General features: G+C 40.2%; 2 long non-coding RNA genes across 5 annotated transcripts in view; both read left to right on the top strand.

Annotated features, from left to right (window-relative positions):
• The window catches only part of LOC112946507, a 1885-nt gene extending 769 nt beyond the window's left edge, over positions 1–1116 (top strand). The window contains exons 2-3 of the long non-coding RNA XR_003249254.1: positions 3–110; positions 1048–1116. This is a non-coding gene — a long non-coding RNA (uncharacterized LOC112946507). The remainder of the gene's footprint in view (positions 1–2; positions 111–1047) is intronic.
• An 891-nt stretch (positions 1117–2007) lies between these two features.
• On the top strand, positions 2008–19990 carry LOC112943936. Of its 4 annotated transcripts, XR_003248686.1 has the most exons (5): positions 2008–2326; positions 3093–3331; positions 5016–5148; positions 5245–5449; positions 19974–19990. It is a non-coding gene; the product is annotated as an uncharacterized LOC112943936 (long non-coding RNA). The 4 variants fall into 4 exon arrangements; XR_003248682.1 differs by lacking the exon at positions 2008–2326 and having other exon boundaries at positions 2937–3331; XR_003248683.1 differs by lacking the exons at positions 2008–2326; positions 19974–19990 and adding an exon at positions 7268–7332 and having other exon boundaries at positions 2937–3331.
• Positions 19991–22500: the final 2510 nt, after the last annotated feature.

Below are 22500 nucleotides of genomic sequence, written 5' to 3'. Positions count from 1 at the left end.
AGCAATAAGGACAATTGGGAAACAGGAATGGAGAGTTAATGATAGAACTAAGGAAAACTGGAGAGAATTTCCAAGCAGACACCTAAAAATATGTAGCACGTCAGGAAAATGTAAGTAAATCCAAGGCTAACGGAGACCTTCCAGTGCCATGATGCTCTGTGGTACTTTGTGTGTGCAGGCTTGTCCTAACCAATACAGTGTTGGATCAGATTTTGTCTTCGTCACTTCAGGATTTGTTCTCTCTACAGACAGTTGTCTTTCCCTCCTACAAAGCCCCCAGGAAGAGAAAAGAGATAGAGAACCTGACTTACTGCTGTACGAGTAGAAACGTCTTTGCAAGAAGGACAGTCTGCCTTCTGTTTCTGTTGATTTTTTTTGTCCCCTTGAACTATTCATAAGTAGGTAGAGAAGCAGTCTATAGGCACCAGAGACTGCTGGGATTCTGGCATGCAGGACCAGCAAGAAGTATTTTATGTGCCCAAATTTCAGTTTGAAGTAGAAAACTGCTTTTTCCTCTGACTTTTTTTTTTTTTTTTCCTTTTCTATTTTCTTTTGTCAAAGAGTAAAACACACACTCCTGAAGATGACCTGCTTCTAATCATGTCCTTTCTGGTACCCCAGGGCTGCTTTTAGTTGCTGGGTTTGTGTAATCCTTGGATTACCTTCCCACTAATCCACCCCGTTGTTAAGAATCAGCAGTTTTACATCTATATTGATCTTGCAGGCTGGCTTGACTTCAATAGTAGCTCTGCACTTGCATCAAAAAGCAGACTTCACCTCTTTTGGAGGCTTACTATTCCAATACAATAGCCAAAAGAAAAGCTACTTAAGTAGATTGTGTAATGAAATGGGTTTGTTTTTTTTTTTTTCTTGTCTTGTTTTTTGTTTTGTTTTTCCCATAGGGCAAAGTAAATTACAACTTTCTGTAGCTGTTCAGAACAGGTTCAGTATAATATCAGTCACTTCTGTGCATTCAAGGCAGTATCATGGAAAGTAGCATCAAGCAATTCCATTAATGTTTCATTTATTTCACTGTTTTCTCTCAAGTAAGCCAAGCAAGGAATCCTGCAAGTCTTACTGAGAAGAATAAAGAAAGTGGCTTCAAAAAATTTTGGAAATTTTGGCTAGAATATGGGTCCAGCATGAAACTTGCTCAGTCTTACTAAGTCAAGGCGCTGAAGATGGAATTTCACAAAAGGTAGATTATGTTCTGGAAACTCATTGTTTTTCTTTTAATTCAATTTTAACATTTTTATTTAAGCTAAATGACAAAAAAAAAAAAAAAAACCCAAGTAATTAATGCAGTCAATCCCCACTTTAGAACAAAGCTCAGATTGAAACTGAATAAATGCCTAATTTTCATATACAATCTTATGATCTGTAAGTATAAAAGGTTTAGCATAGGTTTTCCCCATGCTTCATTTAGTATTTGTTCCTATATCCACCTCATAGTATTCTAGGAATTTCTGTCATTTACTGAATTAATTTCCTACTACAGAAATGTCAGACCGCAACAGACAGGTAACTGAAGGGAAACCATCATATTTCATAGAAACAAAGAGAAGTTAATCTCAGATTTTGTTTGATAACATTGCCAGGGTTAACGAAGGGATAGAACTTAATGCTGGAGCGTTGTGTCTTTTTTGTATTTTATTCTTCTTTGGGAGTAAGTTTATTTCAATGAGCAGACAGCTTGATTTAATACTGATAGTTTAGGGACTTACGATATTAGAATCAGGCTCATGATATTTGAAAAAAATACTATTTAGAACAACAATAAATGTTAGACATAGCAGAAATGGAGGAAAGGAGAAACAAATACAGTTTTCAGTTATTCTAATGTGATATTTATAGTATTTATACTTCATACATTTATACTTTATACAGGTAAGTATTTATACTTAAAGACACAATCTATACTGTACTTTCCAATGGTGTGCCTGTTTAACCTTAGTTCCTATGCCTTAATTTCTATTATTTTCATTTTTTTTTTTCTTTTTCAGAAGAAAGCCACTCTGTTGACACCAATTAAATGTTTTCAGATTTACACCAATAAAACTGGGATCACAGTCTGGCATTAACTCTAAATCATCTGGTTCTAAATTGGATCATTACAGCTTTCTAATTAGTGTAGTAAAACCAGGACTTTCTTATAGAGTTTTGATTGGAAAAATTAGCCCTTTTAGTTGTGTTTTGTGAGTCCTAAACTTGAAAGGAAACACAAGCTCTCAACACACGCAATCAATCAGTGATCCCCTTCCAGTTCCTGCTGAGCTTCTACTTACAGTAAGTGGAAACCTGTTACAGAAACCCCAGTCACTAACAGGTGAGTAGGATCAAGCTATTTGGCCCAGTGCAAATTAAAATCCCAATCAGCAAACAGAAAAAATCTCTCCACACAAGAACAACAAACTACTTAACAAAGCACAGCTCCAGTGGCTTTCTAGTAAATTCCAGTCATTCTCTACCATAACTGTATCTGTCCTTATAAGACTGGAAGAATTACGTTTAATTTTTTTTTTTTTTTTTTTTTTTTTTTTTTGTCATTCAGCACCATTTTAGAAGAAGGAAGTATGCTCCTTTGTTGAAATTTTCCAGAAAAAAATCCTTGGTGTGCTTTGTGAGAATCTGCCATTCTAACAAAAGCTTAAACCCTTTGTTCTCTAATTTATTGGTATAATTATTTTTCCCTGAGCTGTTTATTTTCCAAAATAGCTTTTATTCCTTTTTTAATAGTTTGAGGGTTTTTGGTTTTTTTTAAGTCTTAATCCTCCTGGATTAGTTGACTAATTTTGATCAGATGCAGGAATTAGTAGCAGCAGTTAAAACTTTTTTTTTTTTTCCTTTTTGGATGAATTTCTGTGATAAAGTTGGGTCTGGAGTTTTTTTGGAGGGAAGAACTTTAATATTTACCTTTTTTTTTAACTTCAACTGCATTTTTATTTAGAATATAAGTAAGAATATAAGCAAGAGTAATAAAATTTACCTGTCTATTAACAAAGTTATAAAATAAAGGCTATTGAATACACAACTGTTGTAACTAATGCTGAACTTTATACATAATTCCCAGAGAAAATCTCTTTCATATCTAGGATGTACTAACCTAGGATGGACTAAAGAGACCCAGTGAGTAATACAGACTATGAAGTGTTTACGCAGATTTCACACTGCATAAAATGTGACAGACATTAAATGGAAAATATATCCTCTAAACATGTACTCTGGCACCATTTTATTTGCCTTTAAAAAGTGAAGCATTCCTGATTTCTGAAAGCCATGGAACAATATTCTTCACTATTCTTCATGTGGCACATCTCCACCAAACTCCTGGGTAAGTGATCCTGAGCTTTCACCTGCTCATAAATAGACCCAAAGTGTTTTCCCAGTTTCAGGAATACTTTGGAATGCTACACTAATCCTATATAGCTCAGATGTAACATAATGGACCATAGCTTTATGTAATTGAGCATAATTTTAAAGAACATGAATGGTCTAATCCTGATTTTCCTTTACTTTGATACAACTCTGCTAAAATCAGTGCTTTCATGCTTGGGAAGAAGTCCAAAGAAGTAAAAGACAGGCAAATTTTGCCCTGAATTTCCTTGAAGATTAGCATTTTATGTCTCTGCAAGGATCAAAATCAGGCTGCTAGGAACAGTATAAACCAGTAAACAAGGCAAAGCCTTTACCTGCTGAAGTCAGTGGATTTTTTGTCATTCATCTCACTAAGAAAATGAGTCAAGCCATTACTTGCTGATGCTCAGTAAAGCCTTTATTGCCTCTCTTCTTGTGCTCTTTTCAGATGTAGTGCACTCAAGAATATGTATGCTTTTAGTCAGGGGAACTAGATTTACAGGCTGTGCAGAATAGGGGAGAAAAGATGTACAGTTTTTAAAACTCTCACTTTTCACATATTTATGTGAAGGCTAGAGGCCTTGCCAACCAGTGAACTGCGCTTCATAATTGCCATTTTGATGGTCATGTTTCAGTGCAGAAATTTAAGTGCTTCAAACATCCTGGGACTTTGCAAAAATAGTAAATTAAAGAGGTAGAAGTCTCCAAGTCTGCACTTTTGCGGTCTTTTCCAGGGGACACCAAGTTGGAGGCTAGTCCTGGGCCTGAATGATATCTGGCAGTGTTAGCAGAAATCTAGGAAGGGCCCAAAACAGCAGGCTTAGGCTTTTCAGAAATATGGGTCTTCAAATCCACCTCGGAGCCTGTGTTGCTCAAAGCCATGCTGTAAAATAACCTTTTGTGCAAAGGCCGAATTTTTTTTCACCCCTACATTTAATTTATTTCAACTCCTTGTGTTGCGTCAATATAAAATACTGGTAAATATGTCATTGCTTTTAATGGCAGTTGAAGCACTCCTCCCAGAGCTGCCTATTTGGATATAGTCTGTGCATATGTGGCATATGCTAGGCTAATCTCTTTGGTACTGCTTCTTCCTAAAACACATATTTGAACTAATCGGCTTCTAGATAAGATGTCCTTAAAAGAAAATTTTATTTAAAAAACTACCCAAAGATTTATTAACACAGGAATGTAAATATTATGCTAAATTCCTGAATATTGCTGAACAGTTGAGTTATAATCAGTTTGTATAGGCTGTAAAAATGATCATTTCTAAACTGGGAGACTGATATTAGGGTGTTGCTTTTAAAAAGACACCTTTTATTTATTTTCCCTATATTTGCGTAATTTCAAAATTTGTAATTAAAAAAGTGTCTCCAATTAAGACTCTGGCAAGTAAAAGTAAGCAAATTATTCCATTCCTAGTATCTCTACACATAGCTTCTCACAGATCTCTGTATCTGGCTGGTGTATACAACACCAATGAGAACTAGGATATTTATACAGAAATGTGAAAGTTACTAAGTGAGTACATAAACTGGAAAGAGCTACTGTAAATTGCCTTGATTACAACCAAGTGGGATGATCTTAAAAATGTCTGTGAACTGAAAATACAAGACTCTTACGACACTTGACTTTGTTTTGCATGATTTCTTTGACAGCGTCTTCATCCTCTCTTCTGCCAGTTGGGTGTCTCCAGGCCTTCCTCTTGCGGAGGGCTGCGTGGACTTTCCTGAGCAGACGTTCCCGATCAAAACACATGTACCGTCGTTCCCATGAAGGAGGTTTAAAGTGGTATGTAAAAAATACATATGCATTGCCAGCTGTTGAGTTGAAGTGAAATCATTGTCGTTTTCCATGGGGCTAACAGAGATGATCTTCTCTGTTAAGATTTATAGATGCAGTTAGTGCTGAAGAAAGGAATATCCTTTGGCACTGCTTCCCTTACAAACCCGACCCGAGAAACCAGAAAAGACTGAATATGGTAGACTGAAGATTATGGTACCATCCCTCCCAATCTTCTGAGAACAGAAGAAGCTACACCCTGGATCATCTTCTGGTTGAAATGATTTAAGCTGCAGAAAGGGCTGAAAAGGTAAATACATGTTGTAAGTAAGTGTTACTATGCTCTGTTTACAAATGAAGCAACACAAAGCACTCAATAGAGCTAAACCAAATGTTTTACACAGATGTATTAGTAAACAGGAGTTTGTTGTCTGATGTTAGGTAAACTACATCAAGAAGAGCATTTTGTGGAGTAATCAGTCAGTGTTTGCAGATAACTTTCCAAGAAAAACATCCCCAGGACAGCAGTTCAGAGGCATCAGATCAGCTCTGTGGCCAGTTTCACTCTGTGGCCTGTTTGACCGAAGAGCAAGGCACAAAATTAATGAGAGGATGCTCATCTAGACCTTCCTTTGCAGACATGTAGTGCTGATCTGTTTGCTTTCTTGAGTAATTAGTAGTGACTTTAATTATAATTTCCTAAAAATCTAAGTATCAGTGAGAAAGAGGGATTTATGATCAGTGAGAAAGAGGGTTTTATGATACCAATAGTTTGCCTGGCAACTCTAGAAAAAAACACTGCAGATGACATTCCAGCTCAAGTTAGTCACCCTCATAACTCTGTTCACGTGTTTTTCTTTCTCTGATTTCTGTAGCTGCTCAAGTGTTAGCAAGGCAGAGACCACAGTTTATCCAATGGTAGAGTTCAAGTGTAGGAAGCTCGTTTTTCATTTAAGTAATGACTTGGTTGCTAAATTGAAACTTTCAGCTGCTGCTATTTTTCTTGATTTCAATAGCCATTGTCTTGAATGAAGAGGAGAAAAGCACTATTAGAAGCTGTTTGTTTACATAATTTAAATGATGGGGGTAGCGTCACATGCGTGTGCAATTACTAGCACAGAACTTCCCCATACATTGTTCAGAGCTGAAGGGCAGGACGTGTGTGCAGGCAGGGCTACTGATTTACAGTGAAGAGAGATGGCAAAGATGCTTTATTTTCTGGTAAAAGAGGTGCTTAGGTTTCTCTTGTGATATTATTCTGCATTGTTGTACATAGAGCATCGTCCTACTTATAGAAAGTGCAAAGCTGGATTAATTGGCCATGTGGACTGAGTGGCTGACTCTGTTGTTCCCATGTGTAAAACTTGCATTTCTCTGAACAGGTAGCAGAAACGTAAAGGAGAGATTTCTGGTGGCAGATGGTATTTAATGAGGTCTCAGGATAATCAAGTGTATATATATGGCCTTTCCAAGAGTTTTTTCACAGGGAAGAAATGCGCAATGTGGAATCTTACAGTTAGATTTATGTGTGTTGTTCTGGTTACAGCATTTTTGCTTTAGACTTACGCCTCATTACAACTGCTTTATGAAGAACTTCTTAAGCTCTGCTCTGCAGCTGATCTCAATGAAGGGTGTCCTATTGGCTTTAGTCCTACAAGGGCTTGGATATCTACTCTCTGGAGCCCAATGTAAAATCATGTCTACAGTCATTTCTTTTCCAGGCAGATGTAGTGTACCTTTGTTATGTAGAAAGAGTTTTAATAGCTTTCTCCTTTCTCATTCTCTTCATTCAAAAACAAAGGAATTCATAGTATAGAAGATAATTAGTTCCAGATAGGAGTTTTCCTATTGCTCATGCCATGGTCATATTGATGTTCAATGTAAAATATAGATAAATAACTTCTCTCTCTCTCTGGAGATGCTGCAATTCCTCTTCTTCTCTAATTTACAATTTACAACCCCTATGTCTCTGAAATACTTGCTTCTTGTTAGTTAACAGGTCAACTCACCTAAACTATTGCTTTGAGGACATTTCTCCATTTGTAGGTAACCTGTACCTTGTGCAGAATTAAATCTGAATGGAGTGGTCTGAGCAGATGATTTTTTTTTCTTTCTTGTGTTGTTCAAGGTAACACGAAAAATGTATAATGAAACTGTATGTGTGTTGGAAATGCCAGTCCCAGTATTCAGTTCAGCTCTGTTGCCAGCTGGTAGGTGGATTTTTGCTTCCAGCACAACACTTATGTAATCTGAAAATAAAACATTCCGGCTTTAAGCGTATGAGGAGATTTCTGCCCGGATGCCTTTAACAAAAGAGGCAATAGATTATCACAGTAACAATAATTTATTATAAACACTTCTAAGATGTTGTTGTATTGTCTCATATGGCAGGAGAACAGGTCGAAAGAAGGTAAAGATGATGTGTATACAGTTCCCATATTACTGATGCTTCAGATGAAAAAACATACAGGCACGTAAATGTGAACTGCTCATTGAACTGTAGAATTAAAGACCAGCAAAAAGCATCCTGGATTGGCATGGTGTGACAGGAATCTACATTTTCTGTTTATACCTCTGATTTAGCTGATAAAGTATGGCCAGACAGCCTTCTCCTTTTTTATTTATTTATTTATTTATTTATTTTTTGCATAGTATCAAGCTCTCATAATATTATCTAGTTTCCAGGTCGGGATATGAAAAACTCTATGTAAAACAACTGGTAACTTTTTATCTGTCTTTGGAAAATTCCTGCCAATCACATGAAGGTGTCATGGATGGGATGGATGGTGGGACAGGATAGTGGATGACAGAATTTCACATTATAAATGTTTAAAGGATGGAAATATATTGGAGTAGCTCTAGTCCAGTGCCATGGACTCGCTGCTTATTAGCAGTTGGAGCACATCTTCCGATCTTGTTTAATCCCGAGGGAATCCAGGCTGGTATTCCAAACCCGTGCTGCAAAATGAAACAAAGCAAGTCAGGGTGACCAGGAGATTCACTTTGAGAAGTGCACTCCTTATGCAAAATAAAATATTGGAGTAGTCCAGGGAAGAGAGAAGATTATCATAGTTAAATTATTTAGTTATTTTTTGGCAATCTAAATTATTTAATTGCTGTTAATTTCTGTTTTACTGGTGGTTGAGGTTGACTAAGGCTCAATCACACCAGAAGAACTGGGGATAGCTCCTCTCATCACCTCTATAATCAGTAATTGGCACAGGAGCTTCATAAGAGGCAGTTATGGAAGCACTAGATGCAAACCATATCTAATTCTTCATTATTTCTTGACATAATACACATTCATTTGCCAGCATACACTATAGCTGAGATGTGTAGTAATGGATAAACCGTGCGCAGATTGCCACAGAACAAAACAATGGTGCTGCAGAATCCCTGAAGTCACCAGTTTATGTAGGAAAAGGATGTACCCAGAGTGAGTGGCACTGGCTCAAAATCACCTGTACGTAGAAGGGGAGACCCTTGCCCGTGCCAGCCCCCATTCCCCCTGTGTGCACAAATCCCCAGCAAAGCACCTGTGCTACCCGTGCTACCGTCTTCTGGCGTTCCTGGAAGCCCTGCAAGCAGGGAGAGGGAAGACTGGCATCCATGGACATCAGTTTGCTCAAATTTTAGAACCTTCTTATAAAAGAAAGGCAAACAGAAAATAAGGAATAAGGATTTCTGATGAGAATTATTAGTGTATTTCTAGAACATGAGCTCTGTCTAGGATCTGTCCCTCAAACCTTTTCTCCCAGTGGGGATTTAAGTGGATTGCTAGGAATTTGACAGACCTCAATATCAAGATCAATACTGAATTAGAAGACATAGCTAAGCATAACTGGGGGGAAATAATTAACAAAATTAAGGAGGGTTTTGCTCTGTGGGGAACTATTAAAGTTATCTTTATGGGGTCATGTAAATGTAATAAAGATTCTGTCTGCACCACTATTTAATTCTATATCAGAAATGGTCCCTGTAGATCTACCAAAAGATTATTTTACTAAAATTGAATGTGTATCCTCTTCTGACTAAAGGAAAGGAAAAAAATCTTAGAACTAGTAAGTTTTAAATTTTACACAACACAGATAATGCTGCCTAATCTCAAGCTCCATCAATGGTGAGTTGGTTCAGAGGCTGCAGTTCACTCTAACCTTCATCCTACTTTAAGAGAAATAGAATATGTATTGAGTGTTGCTGTGGCCCAGGATGGTGCCCCTGTTCCTGCCTAGAGAATGGAGGCAAATATTGTTTTGTGTTTTAGAACTACAAAGATAGGAGAATATCCATTAGAAAAATCTCCAATAAATATTTTTGTAAATATTTGGGTGAATTTTATGCTTTAAAACCAGAAGGCAGAGCCAAGTTTGATTCACTTGGAGATGGAGTAGCATTCGGGCTCTGCAGTGGGATGCTCCAACATACCTCTCAGAGAGGCATGCAGCAAACCTGTATGGCTCACTACTGATTGACATTTCCCTAACTGAATACTAGCGTGCATCTCTGAGGCTCCGTTGTCCTTTCTCGCTCTTCTCTCCCATTAACGCTTTTTCAGTTATACTAAAAAGGACTTAATTGGGCTGGAAGCTTTCTTAGAATATCCTTAGCAAGGCCTGTGGGCGAGAGAGAGCGGGACTGTCCTAGGGAGCCAGGTTTGCAGGAGCAGGACGGGCTGCAGGACCAGGAGGAGGCCGGGAGGGCAGCGTGTGGCAGGAGGGGAGGCCGCGCCATGCGCAGGGCCCTTCACTTAATTCTCAGAGCCATTTGCTTTTTTTTTTTTTTTTTTAATTTTTTTTTTTTWTTTTTWTTTCTGCTGTTTTTTGCAGACATTTGTGGTGCTGTCCCACCTGCTCTGTTGTCCTGAGTGACCCAGGACTCGTAAACCCGTCACTGCCGAGGGCAGCTGGAAGAGAAGCCAGAGGGGGGCAGTGGGACAGTGGGATTGGGGCTGCTGGCTCGCGCCGGCCGGACAGGGACTCAGACACATTGCAGCACCCTTCCCTATATCCTGGGAAGAACATGACCACCTGGGCATCCTGTGGCAGCTGGGCACACACCAGAGTCTGTCAAGCCAGGGGTCTGGGACAAGTCACAGTACTTTTGTTCACACCTCCGAACTCGTTCGGACATCGATTGTGTCCCACTTGCTTACTTTCTGATTGCTAGGATTTTTAGCCCATGAGGAGAAAAATGATCCTTAGTATTTCATGTCCTTTTACTTAGTCTCAGGTCAGCTTAAGATACTGTTAGTATTTTTGGCCTGATTTGATAATCTTGATTTGTGGGGTCAGCCCCCTGTGGCACAAAAAGATGGCTTGCTTGAATAAAGATTTAAAGGACTGGGCCTCTACATTGCACTAAATACTTAGCAAATACACATAATAACTCATGGTTAAACTTCCTTTTAGTCACTTTACTTCAGGACTGATAATGTTCCACTATCACAATTTGTCCTCTATTTTCTAAATTAGCACTAAACTAACACTCCTTTCCAGTACTTTAATACTTGCCACTGGAAGTAGGAGACAAGCACCCATATTATTTTGCCAAATGTAGCTTCATATAGGTCATGGCAAGAAAGCAGGAACAAATCATAAATCAGTGAAGAATAGTTGTGTATTCAAAGTTGAGACACATTCATGAATGATACAGAGGATCCAAGGTAACATCTGCCTAGGAGGGTCCTCTCTCTAGAGCAGCATCTTCTTTTGAGGGTGGTGTGAGCAGGAGCAGAACAAGGGCTCATGCCCCACATGAAAGTCGTTTGTGGTTCAGCTCTTAGTAGTTGGAGATTGGCGTAATCCTCAAAGGTGAATCTTCTGCATCTTCCAACACTCTTTCGTTGATATTAGGACATGGCTTTCAGTATTTTGCAGCGGGGTGATCTTGCTAACCGTGATGAATTTTCCCATGCCGGTAACCATCTGCCTTCCTTTCTAGTGATCATTGTTCTCCAGCTCATCTGGAGCCATACCAGTACTGCCCCTTGTGGGACCAAATCCTGCGTCGTGGACCACACGGCTTGTTTTCCTGCCCCACTCCAGCCGCAGCCTATTCCTGCCCTCCATGTGGCTTGTGCTAAGCCTGCCCACGGCCACGTGTCCCAGCACAGCGGGACTGCCTGGCTGCTGGGCAGGACGACAAGATTGTAACATCTAATATTATAACATTGTGGGCATGGCAAGAGGGGTACGGGGTGCTCGGCAGGCATGCACTGGGCCTGAGGCTCTTCTGTCTGCTATGGTACAGACACAGCCTAATTTTGTAAACATCCTTTTTACATTTGGTGAGCAGAATTCAGCCTAGCAATCCAGAGAAGATGATTTATAATGCCACAAAATACAAGAGCTTTTTGCTTTTTATTTCTGCATTTTTATCCTATTTCAGATACATCCAAACATCTTCATTATTTTTGTTGAGCATAGCTATGTCTGAGTTGAAATTTTCGGTGAACTGTAGACAGAGATGTTTACTTTTAACCTAATATCTTACTCCATCAGCTTTCATGTTTCTTATTCAGGTAGTTTTATTTGGTCATTGTAAGGTTCCCATCGTCTTTTTCAGACTGGTATATCTGAATAGCTTTCTTCAGCATAGAAAATTGCTGTGAATATATTGTTCATTAATAAAGCTGTATGCAGTCGAAGTAAGGAGCTCAGACAGTGGGAGTAAACTGTGTTTTTTAAGGACACGGAGTGTGCCTGGGATGCATACTTTCCTTCTCTTCAACACAACTAATCAAAAAGAAGTTACAGATAAGCCAAGTCAGAGTTGCTGCCCTGGGAATCATGGCAGTGCCTGATCTTGTTGACTGGCTGTGTTTTGAATCACTATCAAGGACAAACTTTAATATGTATTAGAGTCTTTTTCTGAAATGTCTTCAAGGGCCTCAGCAGGATCAAGTGCCAGGTATTCCTCTGGTCCCAGTGCACATAGCACATACGCAGTATGCACATATGCAGTGTTGAGACCTCATTTTGCTGTCTCTTTCTGTGACTGTCCTTGCTAAACTGACGAGTTTATTTCTGGAGCTTGGGAGTGCTGTTCTCAACTTTTTCCCTGTGGTTGGCTACTTTTTGCTATCTAGTATTAGCTAGTTACAAAATGCTCATAACAGCTAGCTATCCTTAATACATTCCTACCCACCTGTGAGCTGAGACACTATGAAAAATGTGAATAAAGATTTGGAAGGGCAATCCAGAAAGTTACAGCTCCACTCGTTCACCACTGATTAGTGAGAGAAATCACTGCTCCGAATAAAAGACAGCCTTCACGAGTCCACTTTGCCCAAATATACATATTCGTGCATCTGTCCGGGCACCTCTTTTCTGTGCTTTGTATCCAGCATGCTAACATTTGGGTATTAATTTCTTTACTAATCTGCTAAAATTGTTTGTTTGTTAAAACAAACAAATAATAATAATAAAAAACCACAAACCAGTAGCACTTAGCTGCCTTTGCACAAATGTAAATAATAACCCAAGCAATTGAGCAGCGATAAAATAGGCTATCTAGGCCCAAATCCCTTTCTTTTCGGTTAGATTCTGAATTCCATCATCTGCAAATATCCCTGTCAAAATCTGTCACTTACTTGAGGACTCAGAGCTGTGTAGTCTTCTCTGCAAGGAGAGAAAACTGCCTACTCATAAAGGGAAGCTACACTCTAAAAAATTCCCCTGGGCTGCAGTGATGCAATTTGGGAATCCAGTAGCATGAGAAATATAAATGATACTGGAGCATTCCATTCCAGACACTCCGTCTCCCTAATGATACATCACAGTTTTTTCATCTAACCTCTCCTGCTAAATCATTGGTGGTATTGGCTAGATATTGATGATAAATGTATCATATTGATAGCTAAATATTGGTAGCTAAATGTATCATAATGCATCACTGTAACATCTCCAATACTTGCTGATAAATGGCTTCAATCTCTCGCTACAACAGCAATTTATGAAAGAATATCATATAAACTTCAAGATAAACTCCCACAATTTGAAGAGATTGCCTCTTTTTACACTTTGTAAGTAGAAGCAAAGATTGTACATCTCCTCCAATATATGTGTTGAAATGGTCTAGTCTAATTCCCAAAAGGACAAGTAGAGAGCTCAAAGGGGAGCTCTTTGCTGGTCTAAATTGTCAGAATTCTGGGAAAGCTCTGCCATTTTTCTCCAGAGAAGGATCTGTCCCCGGGAGCTGCCTGCCCTTCTCTCTCCAGCTCGCAAGCATTATCAGAGTGTTTTCTTCGTTCTCTCCTTTTACAGTCCTCACCCAAAGAGATCCAGCTGCTTTGGGATCCACAAAAGGGAATGGATAAAGAGTCTGACTCCGTATTTTTATAAGAAATTATCTCAGCATTCTTCAGTAGCTACTTCACCTTTTCAGATTCTTTCCAAAAGGACATAATATTGGTTTCTAATGTTACGAAATCCTCAGGTAGTTGTTCTGTGTCAGGAAGCTTTTCTGAGTCAGACTGCAACACTGACCCGGTGCCCCTTTGGCTGGGCTTGCACTCGCTGATATCTTGCACTGTGTAGGTGGTCGTAAAACTATTTTCAAAGCATTTCAATAACCACTTTTATGAAACACGAGTCACAGGTGCAAAAGAGATGATGGTGAGAAACATACCTGATATCACTGTTCACATTTCCACCTCTGAGTAGCTGATCTACCCCAAACTTGTACTTGTAAAACCTTTATGTATCACCATCACTTATTTCTGGTGTGTAATAAATGCACACATGCATTTCATCTAATCAGGCAAGTGTACAAAGAGGAACTAGCCAGCATCCATAAAGCGCACCTCATGATCTTTTAATGTAACTCTCCTCTTCCCTATATTCCCTTTAAATGTCAGCTCCTCTTGTCTTCTATCAAACTGCTGCAAGCACGAAAATAATAAATAATACATACTTCATATTACAGCAACTTTATTCAAGTGCTCTTAACATATAAGCTCTCCACTGAGACAGAGGAGAGAAAATTTGAGTTGTAGTTCTCTTATCTTAAAATGAGTGCGAAACCATTATGCTCCATTTGTGCCAAATCCTGCAGCAGATGCTGCGGAAACTCTTCCCTCAGTACAGAGAGCCCCCGAGGGCCCCAGCGGTCCATCTGCACCCAATGATTTTGCATCCCAATGCTGGGGTAAAGGGACTAACGTCCCTGCAAGCACTGTGACATGTTAGGTGGCAGGAACCTGAGAGCAAGAGCAATGCAAGAGGGTGCCAAAAGCATTTGCAGCTCTTCCTAGGAGAAGAGGATCTTGTTTTTGTTGCACTGGGGCTGCCGGCAGTGGTGAGGAATTGCAGCTGAAGGGCCCTGTGTCGCGGTGCAGAAAGGAGTCAGTGCAAACAGGAGAGGAAAACCTTACCCGTGTTCCTTGTCCCTGTTCCTTCAGCCATCTCAAACCTCAAGGTTTTGGCTAGGCCTCTGCTGCCAGGGTGACATGATGCCAGACTGAAATGGAAATGGATGGAAGGTGCTGAGACCCCAGCAGTTTGCTCTTGGCTCGCTCTGCGTTCTCTGGGGCTGTGCAGGGCCCACCCAGCAGCTTAAAAGTCCCCTTTGCTGCTCTGTCAACACAAAGAGAAAGCAGAAAGGGTGTTTAGCTCGCGCACAGACTGTCCCGTGCCAAAACAAATGCATTTGCATTTGCTTTTATAAATAAAAAGCAGAGCTTGCATGCAGCCCAGCAAACCCTGCTGTGTTTGGCTCTCTGCTTGTGTGGTGAACTTGAGCACAGCTCCCATCTCTCAGACGAGGCAGTTCCCCTAAGTGCACCTGGGTTTTTTGTTTTTGTTTTTTCTTTCCAGCTACTCAGAAGACCAATAAATGACTAAGTAACAGTATTATGGTAGAACAAGCTTCCCAGCACAAGCTGTATTTACTGGAATGATGTCACGTTATTGTATCCATTCCATTAAATGTTTACTTCAGGCCTTTTAGAAGCCTTCAAGGTATAAAGGTTATTCTTCCAGCCTTAGAGAAATGCAGCAGGAGGCAATTTTCAGAGTGACACAAAAAAGTTATGCACGTAAGTCTTATTATCCATGCACTCCATTAAGAAAATTCAGCGGCCCAGACATCTCAGCAAGACACAGCAAGATTTAGAAAACAAAGAGATAAAATATTCTGGCCCTGACTGTTAGTGAAAGGAAGCAGATGCTATTTTTCATCAAGCTATTCTGCGCTGAGATGTGATCTACTTTATTCCCTGCAAAACTTAAGTGAAGCTTTTGCAGAGGGGAAGGGGTGTTACAGGTGAGCTGCGTTGTGCATATGCCCTTCAAGCCCAGTGGTGGGAGATACGGGCTGTATTCTTCCCCTTTGGAGCAGCAGAGGAGTTTGTTTATTTGGCCAGATAGGAATGCCTTGAGAGTTCTGAAAATCAAGGAATTAGACCCAAGCATTCAAAGGGCCCAGCTGTTACATGGAAAGGGTTACATAGCCCTCAAGAAGCTCTGAATATTACGGGTTATTTGCTTGCAAACGTTACCTGTAATATGCTGGCAGAAGAGCTAGGGGTAATCATATACTCTGAGAACAGGTCACTTAGACATCATGTTATGTTTGCATTGATTAAGGCACAGAAATCTTTATAGATCTGGGTCAGTAAACAGGAGAACAAGGTGCAAAATTTCTTTTGATTCTGGAAAGAACACATTTAAGAGATCATGGCTGCATTTCATGGTGCCTTATCTTACAGATCCTTGTTAGTCTTTACCTGCTCGCAGTAATTTAAGCTTCCAATTTTAATCATGATTAAAATCAGTGAGAAGGAAAGCTTGATTTGAGTATCTGATTTTATTTTGCTTTGCATTTGTACTTGGTAATTATTTTCATTCTCATTGATTGGCATAATGATTAACACAAGCTGATTTGCAACTGTATTTGCAATGTATATTTTATGTTTTCAATATCTGTTTTATTTTAGCATAGGAATATACACAATGAGAGAGTGAGAATTAGTGTAATCTATTCAGATGCTTATGTTTTACATATATATTATCTCAGGAAATAGCAAAAGTCTTCTTTTTACTAAGCGATGATTTTCTTTAGGGTTTGTATTAAAATGCATTGAAGTGGAAACTAAAAATCAATCTAAATGCATAAAACTTGCTTAATTAATTATATTTAGCTGTATTAAACATATGGCATTACTTTTCCTCCCCCCTTAAAAAGGATGTTTTAGATTTAAAAACAGATAAATTACTAAACAAAGGAAGTAGATACATTAGTGATCCGAGAGATTATTTCCTGCCTCCAGGAGCTAATACTTAGATGTCTAAGATGCAGATAAATGACTAGTGAGATTATCAGAAGTGCCTGTGTGGGGTAGTGCCTCGTTGCCATTGGAGTCAACAGGAGTTAGGCATTTAATCTGAGAGAGGGATTTTGAAGTTCCCACTGGTCACCTGTCTCCATCTCCAGGCACAAAAATATCTTTGGATATCTGGCCCCTCACCATTAAGGTTTTGTCAGTGTTGTCTTCTCTATCTTTCTTCATTCATGGACTGGAACAGAAACAATCCCACATTTTCAGCCTTCAATCTATTTCACAGATTTTCATGAGCAAGACTAGTCAAATGACAAAAATATTTGTCAGCCCTGCTAGTTCAGCCTAAACAAACAGTAGGGAAAGCAGAGGCTTTCCTTCTTGATAAAACATTTGAAAAAAAAAAAAAAAAAAAGAAAAAGAAAGAAAAAAGAAAAAAAAAACAATATTAGCTTTACCATAAAGTCAGAAAACTAATAAATCACTTGGCTTGAAGACATAGTCATTATTATAATCAAGCTGATGCTGACCTTAAAAATGTGGATACTTTCCTCTTCCTTCCCCAGGCAGCGCTGTTGGCATCACTGAGAAGTGTGAGCACATTTCTTATATGCTGAAATACGCTGAGAAACTTCAAGCTCTAGTACAGATGCATCACCTCTCCTTTCAACGTTCTATTTTTAATTAATTAACTGGTTAGATCTAATTTTTAATTACATCTAAACCCGGATGTTTAACGCCATTTGTGAGCATCTCCCGGAATTCCCAGCCGGGCCCCAGGAGGCGGCGTGCCGCTCTCCGGCTCTGAGCGCTCGGAGCAGGGCGCCTCGCCCCGCTCCTCTCCCTGGCCCTCACAGGCCCCCTGGACACACTTCCAGCTACTGTCTGTGGGGAGAATGTCCTCCCCGAATGTCCTTAATGGGCTGAGAATGAGGTTTGAAAGAGCCATCCCAACTTAGCTTCCAACTTCTCCATTCCCCTTGGCTTTAGGTAGCCTTCTGGACAGCCACGGGGACCCATAGGTGTGCGTCTCCTCTACCTGGCTGCTCAGGACTTAAGAAACAGCACCCTATTAATTCTGGTTTTGTCTAGCTTGATCTGCCCGTTGTCGTGTCTGACCCCTTGGCTGGGTTGTGAACCTGCTGTTGCCGTAAGCTGCCTCTCGGTGTGTACTGCAGGTTGGCCCAGCCCTCTGCTTTCTTCACTGCCCAGCTGCCCTTGACTTCTCACGTCTTGCTCTGCAGGCTCCCATTGTGGTGGCTGGCCCCTGCAACCCAGCAATCCTTTCTAGAGGTGCTAAGACAGAGGCTTTCAACCCACAGGTCTGACCTATATTCTTTCTCCCTCAGCCTAAGACCCTGACTTTTCCTATATTTGGGTTTTATAATTTTATTGTACCAAGCAATCCAAATTGCTTTACAGAACAAATCTGTTCTTATTATGTACAATGCCACTAACATTTGTGTCAGCAGCAGGCTGTACTAGCAATTATTTTATATTTCCTCTCAGATGATTAATAAACATTTTGAATAGTGTGAGCCTGAGGAAAAAAAATCCTGCAAGAAGCCACCAAAAATTCCCATGTTATGACAATTGCCCATTTACAGAACCTTTGCATTTTTGCAGATATGCCAATTTCCAAACTACTTAACATGTGCTACACTGATACTGTACAGTGCTAAATTTCTAATCAGGATGTAGTGTGATATCGTGTCAAATGCTTTACAGTGTCAGACTGTATCATAGCAATGCATTTATCTTTGTCAGCCAGGATTGCTGTCCTATTAAAAGCACATATATTTTGGTCTCCCCTTAGACTTTCTAAATACAGCTTCGTTTTGATGCAGCAATCTGCAGGTATTATTTTCCTTTTTCACTGACTCATGAGAAGCTGTCACATCGTCGCCTGCAGCACCCGAAGGGATGTTAGCAGGGACTGCCTTGCTGGCTGCCAGTTACTTTGCAGTTCTGCACCTCCGTGTGCTACCAGCACGTTCCTGTCTGCTAAGCACTGGCAGGGGCTGTTTCTTCTCTGGAGAGTATTGTCTCGAGCGTTCATTCTGTGGTAAGAATCACGGCTTTTGGATGTGGCCAAAAAAGGAGGAATCCCCTTTACTGGTATTTAAACTTTGCACTGAAGCATGTGATCAGGCAAACCCACACAGATGTCAGTTGATGTCCGTGAGTTTCTCATTGTTTTGTTTCGTAGCACACGGTGGAAAGGATTAGGTTAAAAATAAAGATAGTGGCACATATTAACATCAAGGAATTGAGTACACATTTAAGATTGATTTAGAGCTATTTGTACAAAAATGTCGTCAAAAACCCTGAAGCTTTCTAAAGACTCAGGAGGAGAGAAATAAGAAATAAAATTATAATGGAATTTACCTCTTTTTTTTCTTCCCAAAGAGATTGATCATATATGTCTTTATTATGTGAATACCTTAAACTTTGGAATTGAATTTGATCTTTCATGGAGATTTTATTGTCAAGACAATAATTCATTTTATTTCATTCCAATGAGAATCACTTATGAAATAATTTTATTTTAAAATATTCCCCAGGTAGAAACTGTTAATTAAAATGAAGAAACTATCTCACAGATAGGATATATAAATTAAATATGATTAGCCAAAATAATGCTAGTGATAGGTTCATCATCAAAACTCTTTTTCTACCATGAAAACAAACACTAATGAGGAATTGCAGTGTGTTTTACATCCTTAATATCTGTTAGGTCTCTCATGATTGACCTCGAATAAAATCTAACTGAGGGAGGTGACAAAAGAATATGTCCATCAACTTTGCTCATGCATTACAACATAAAAATTGACTGGAGTCATTGACTACAGGTAGCAATGAGCAAAACTACACAAGATAAATACTGTGGTTTGTGGATACCCATTCACTCTACTTTTGTCTGCCACCTTGATTTTTGGATTGGGCATTCATGGATAAAAGGTAGGTGATCTGAAAAAATCGTGTGTGTCTTTTAAAAGACAGTATCATGTTATGTTACTCCCTTCACAGAAATTTATGTTACATGGTGTTAGACCATGGGCTAAGCTTAATGTAACACGATGCATTAAAAACTGCACATCATGATTGTAATGTGTGTCAGAACAGTGAATTGTTATATCACATATCTCTTCATCTGTAAGCAGGAGACCCAAGGAAATCATTCACAAAGGGATATATTCTCCCGTTGATGCATGCACATAAATCCCTTTCTCTCTCTCACTACTGCCAGCTCTTTACCTAATGGTTAGTCTGGGCTGGGGAAAGCTTCTTTAAAAGGAAGCCTCGAGTTAGCTAAAAAGGTTTGAATTGTAGCTTAGCATTTGTAACAGCATTTGTTATAGGCACAGCTTAACCCTCTTTAAAATTGTATGAGACGGTTGTGTTGCAACCCCGATGGCATAAAATGGGAGGAATCACCATTACTGCCTTCTCTACCCAAGATAAATTGTGCTGTCTACACCATTCCGCTGAGGATGGGTGTATTTCCTTCTGGTTTATCCCGCTGTAGCCCTGTGGTCTACGTTTTTATTCTCAGAAGTACAGATGAGACCAGACTCGAGCCGTGCAGTGTTTGGTGACATTACAAACGCAAACAGAGTCTGTTCCTGTCCACTTTCCCAAGTGTGACCTTCTCCGCTCCCCATCCTCCTTGTGGCACCACGTTGAGGAAGCCCCTCACAAACTGCGTCCACGACACGTCTCACCTGGGCCCTGGCTACCTGCTAACAAGCTGCGTCCTTGGGTTCATCTGTGGGGCCAAACAACTCCCTGAGTGATTTTCTGGGATGTTTTTGGAAAGGCATTTTGGCGTGTGGTGGTCACCTGCTAAGTAAGTGGGTTGAGAGATCTAAACTGCAGGGAGTAATGACATTGCGTTATGTGTTCACAACCAGGGAAATTCATTTGTAGCCACTTCAACAAGTGTATAGCTTTGGGCTTGCCAGCTGTACAGGGGTTAATTTTATTTACTGCATACATCCAAAATTTAAAGAGATGCTGCTGGCCTTTATTCAAAATCTGATCTTATTTATCTATTACCCTTCTGGGAAGCTGTATGAAATTTGCTTTTCCTACAGAAAAAGATAAAATTTGAAGGCTAAATAATTTCCATATTCTTGTATTATCATAAATGAAAATGAAATGATATTCAAACCGCACAGATGGTTTTGGAGGATAAACAAAATAGTGTAAAAGCTAACTCATCATTTAGTTATTCAAGTAATGGTCTCAGTTCCGGCTGAAACAAGTGCACGTTTGGCATAACAGTGGCCATGGCTTTTTGCAGGCTGTCTAAACCAGCTGGCAAAGGACAGTAAAATGGGAACTGTCACCAGGGTCTAGGGCTTGTAGCCATGTCCACACCTCGTTGTGCAACGAGTCTCTGGCTTCAGCACCAGAGGTGCTGAAATACCCCGATTTGAACTACCCTGAGCGGTGGTTTCTGCTGCATTATTTTATCTTTATAAGTGTTATTTTAGCATTTTTTTGATACTAATGACAACTTTTGTTAATAAAAAATCATGCTCTTAGCATGTATTTCAGCATCCACTAATAACACTTTTCTTTTTATCTTCCTGTGTGTTTAAATCTACTCTCACACTGATGTTCTGTCATCAATTAAGCTGTCTGGATTAACTCTGTTTTAAGAAAATAATTTTCTTTTATTTCTACAGCTCAACATCTGAGTCTCTGAATACTGTCAGTGATCAAGTATTGTTATACTTCAGGGCTAGAAGAGAAATATTTGTAGCACTTAAAAAATGAATGAATTTTCTAATAATGAACTTCTGGGTGAGTTTTTTTCTTGCTGTTTATATTTGCTGTTGTCCTTCTGGCCTATTGAGCAAAATTCAGTTACAGAAATGACAGAGAAGACTGTTTGGGGAAAAAAAATCATTGATGTGTGGGGCCAGGCAGCAGTGCAGTTTATCTTGTGCCAGTTTGTATCTCAGAAGGATCTGTAATGTAGACAGAAATCATGCCGTTCAGAGAACAGCTTCAGCCTTGGCATAACCTGCAGCAGGTTCCTAAAGCGGGGTGCGTGTGATGTGTGTTTCTGTTGGACTAAGAAGCATTTGTATTCTTGTATCCAGAGCTCCTTCATGGAGCTGTTGGAGCTGATGGATTTGAGAAGTGGGTCTGTCTGCAAGGTCCACCCAAGGGTGGTTCAGAGTGCCTAGGGTGGAGGCTGCGGTTTCCATGGGCTCTGCAAGGAGCCCAGGCTGCTCCAGAGGGACTGGCTTGAGTAGGTGTAGGAATATAGATATTAATGTCAGGCCTGGCTAGAGCCACTGTTGAACTTAACCTGTCAGGTTTTCCTGAGAGCTGCCTCTGCTCAGCCACGGGCCTTTGTGAGCTGCACCAGCGCAATCCAGGTGTCCCTGCTGGAGCAGGGGGGGTTGGACTAGGTCATCTCTAGAGATCCCTTCCAACCTCAAATGTTCTGTGATTCTGTAGCGTTTGATTCTGTGGCATCTGATCCAACTTTTGGGACATTTGCTAAGGTTAATAACAGGTCAAACACATCCTCTTCCGAGGGTTAAGGTGCGATCCCGTGGATCGGAGTAACTAATCACTAGCCATGTCCGGAAAGAGGACAAGCAACTAACGGAGAGTAGACCAGAGGTGCAAAACCGGTGGGCCGGGTAGAACTTCTCCTTGGAGCTGCGTTTATCCTGGTGGCTTGTTTAGCTCCACGTGCTGTTTCAGACAGGGACCCAAGGATTGCTTTCTGGACGTGACCCCTCAGCGATCAGCATCAGCTGACTGCCAGAAAAACGAAAAAAAAAAAACAAAAAAAACCCAACCCCTTTGTTGGTAAAACACCGTTTAATTATAAGACTAAGACTGAAGCTACTTGTGTTTCATTTTCGTTTGTTTTAACTTGGGAATGAATCCCTCTGTTGTGTGCACTATAGAACTACCATATATTAAATGTGGAACGAAACATTCGCCAAGCGGCGGATTCGATCCGTTTGGTGCGGGTGCGTTGCGCGCTGAGGTAAGAGCAGCGAGCGGCGCCGCCATGGCCGGGCCGCCCCGCGCGCGCTGGCGCGGTCGCC

The sequence above is a fragment of the Nothoprocta perdicaria genome, unplaced genomic scaffold (genome assembly GCF_003342845.1).
Source record: "Nothoprocta perdicaria isolate Ctin4 unplaced genomic scaffold, notPer1 scaffold_1, whole genome shotgun sequence".
NCBI classification, from domain to species: domain Eukaryota; kingdom Metazoa; phylum Chordata; class Aves; order Tinamiformes; family Tinamidae; genus Nothoprocta; species Nothoprocta perdicaria.
This window is presented reverse-complemented; position numbering and strand designations above follow the sequence as displayed.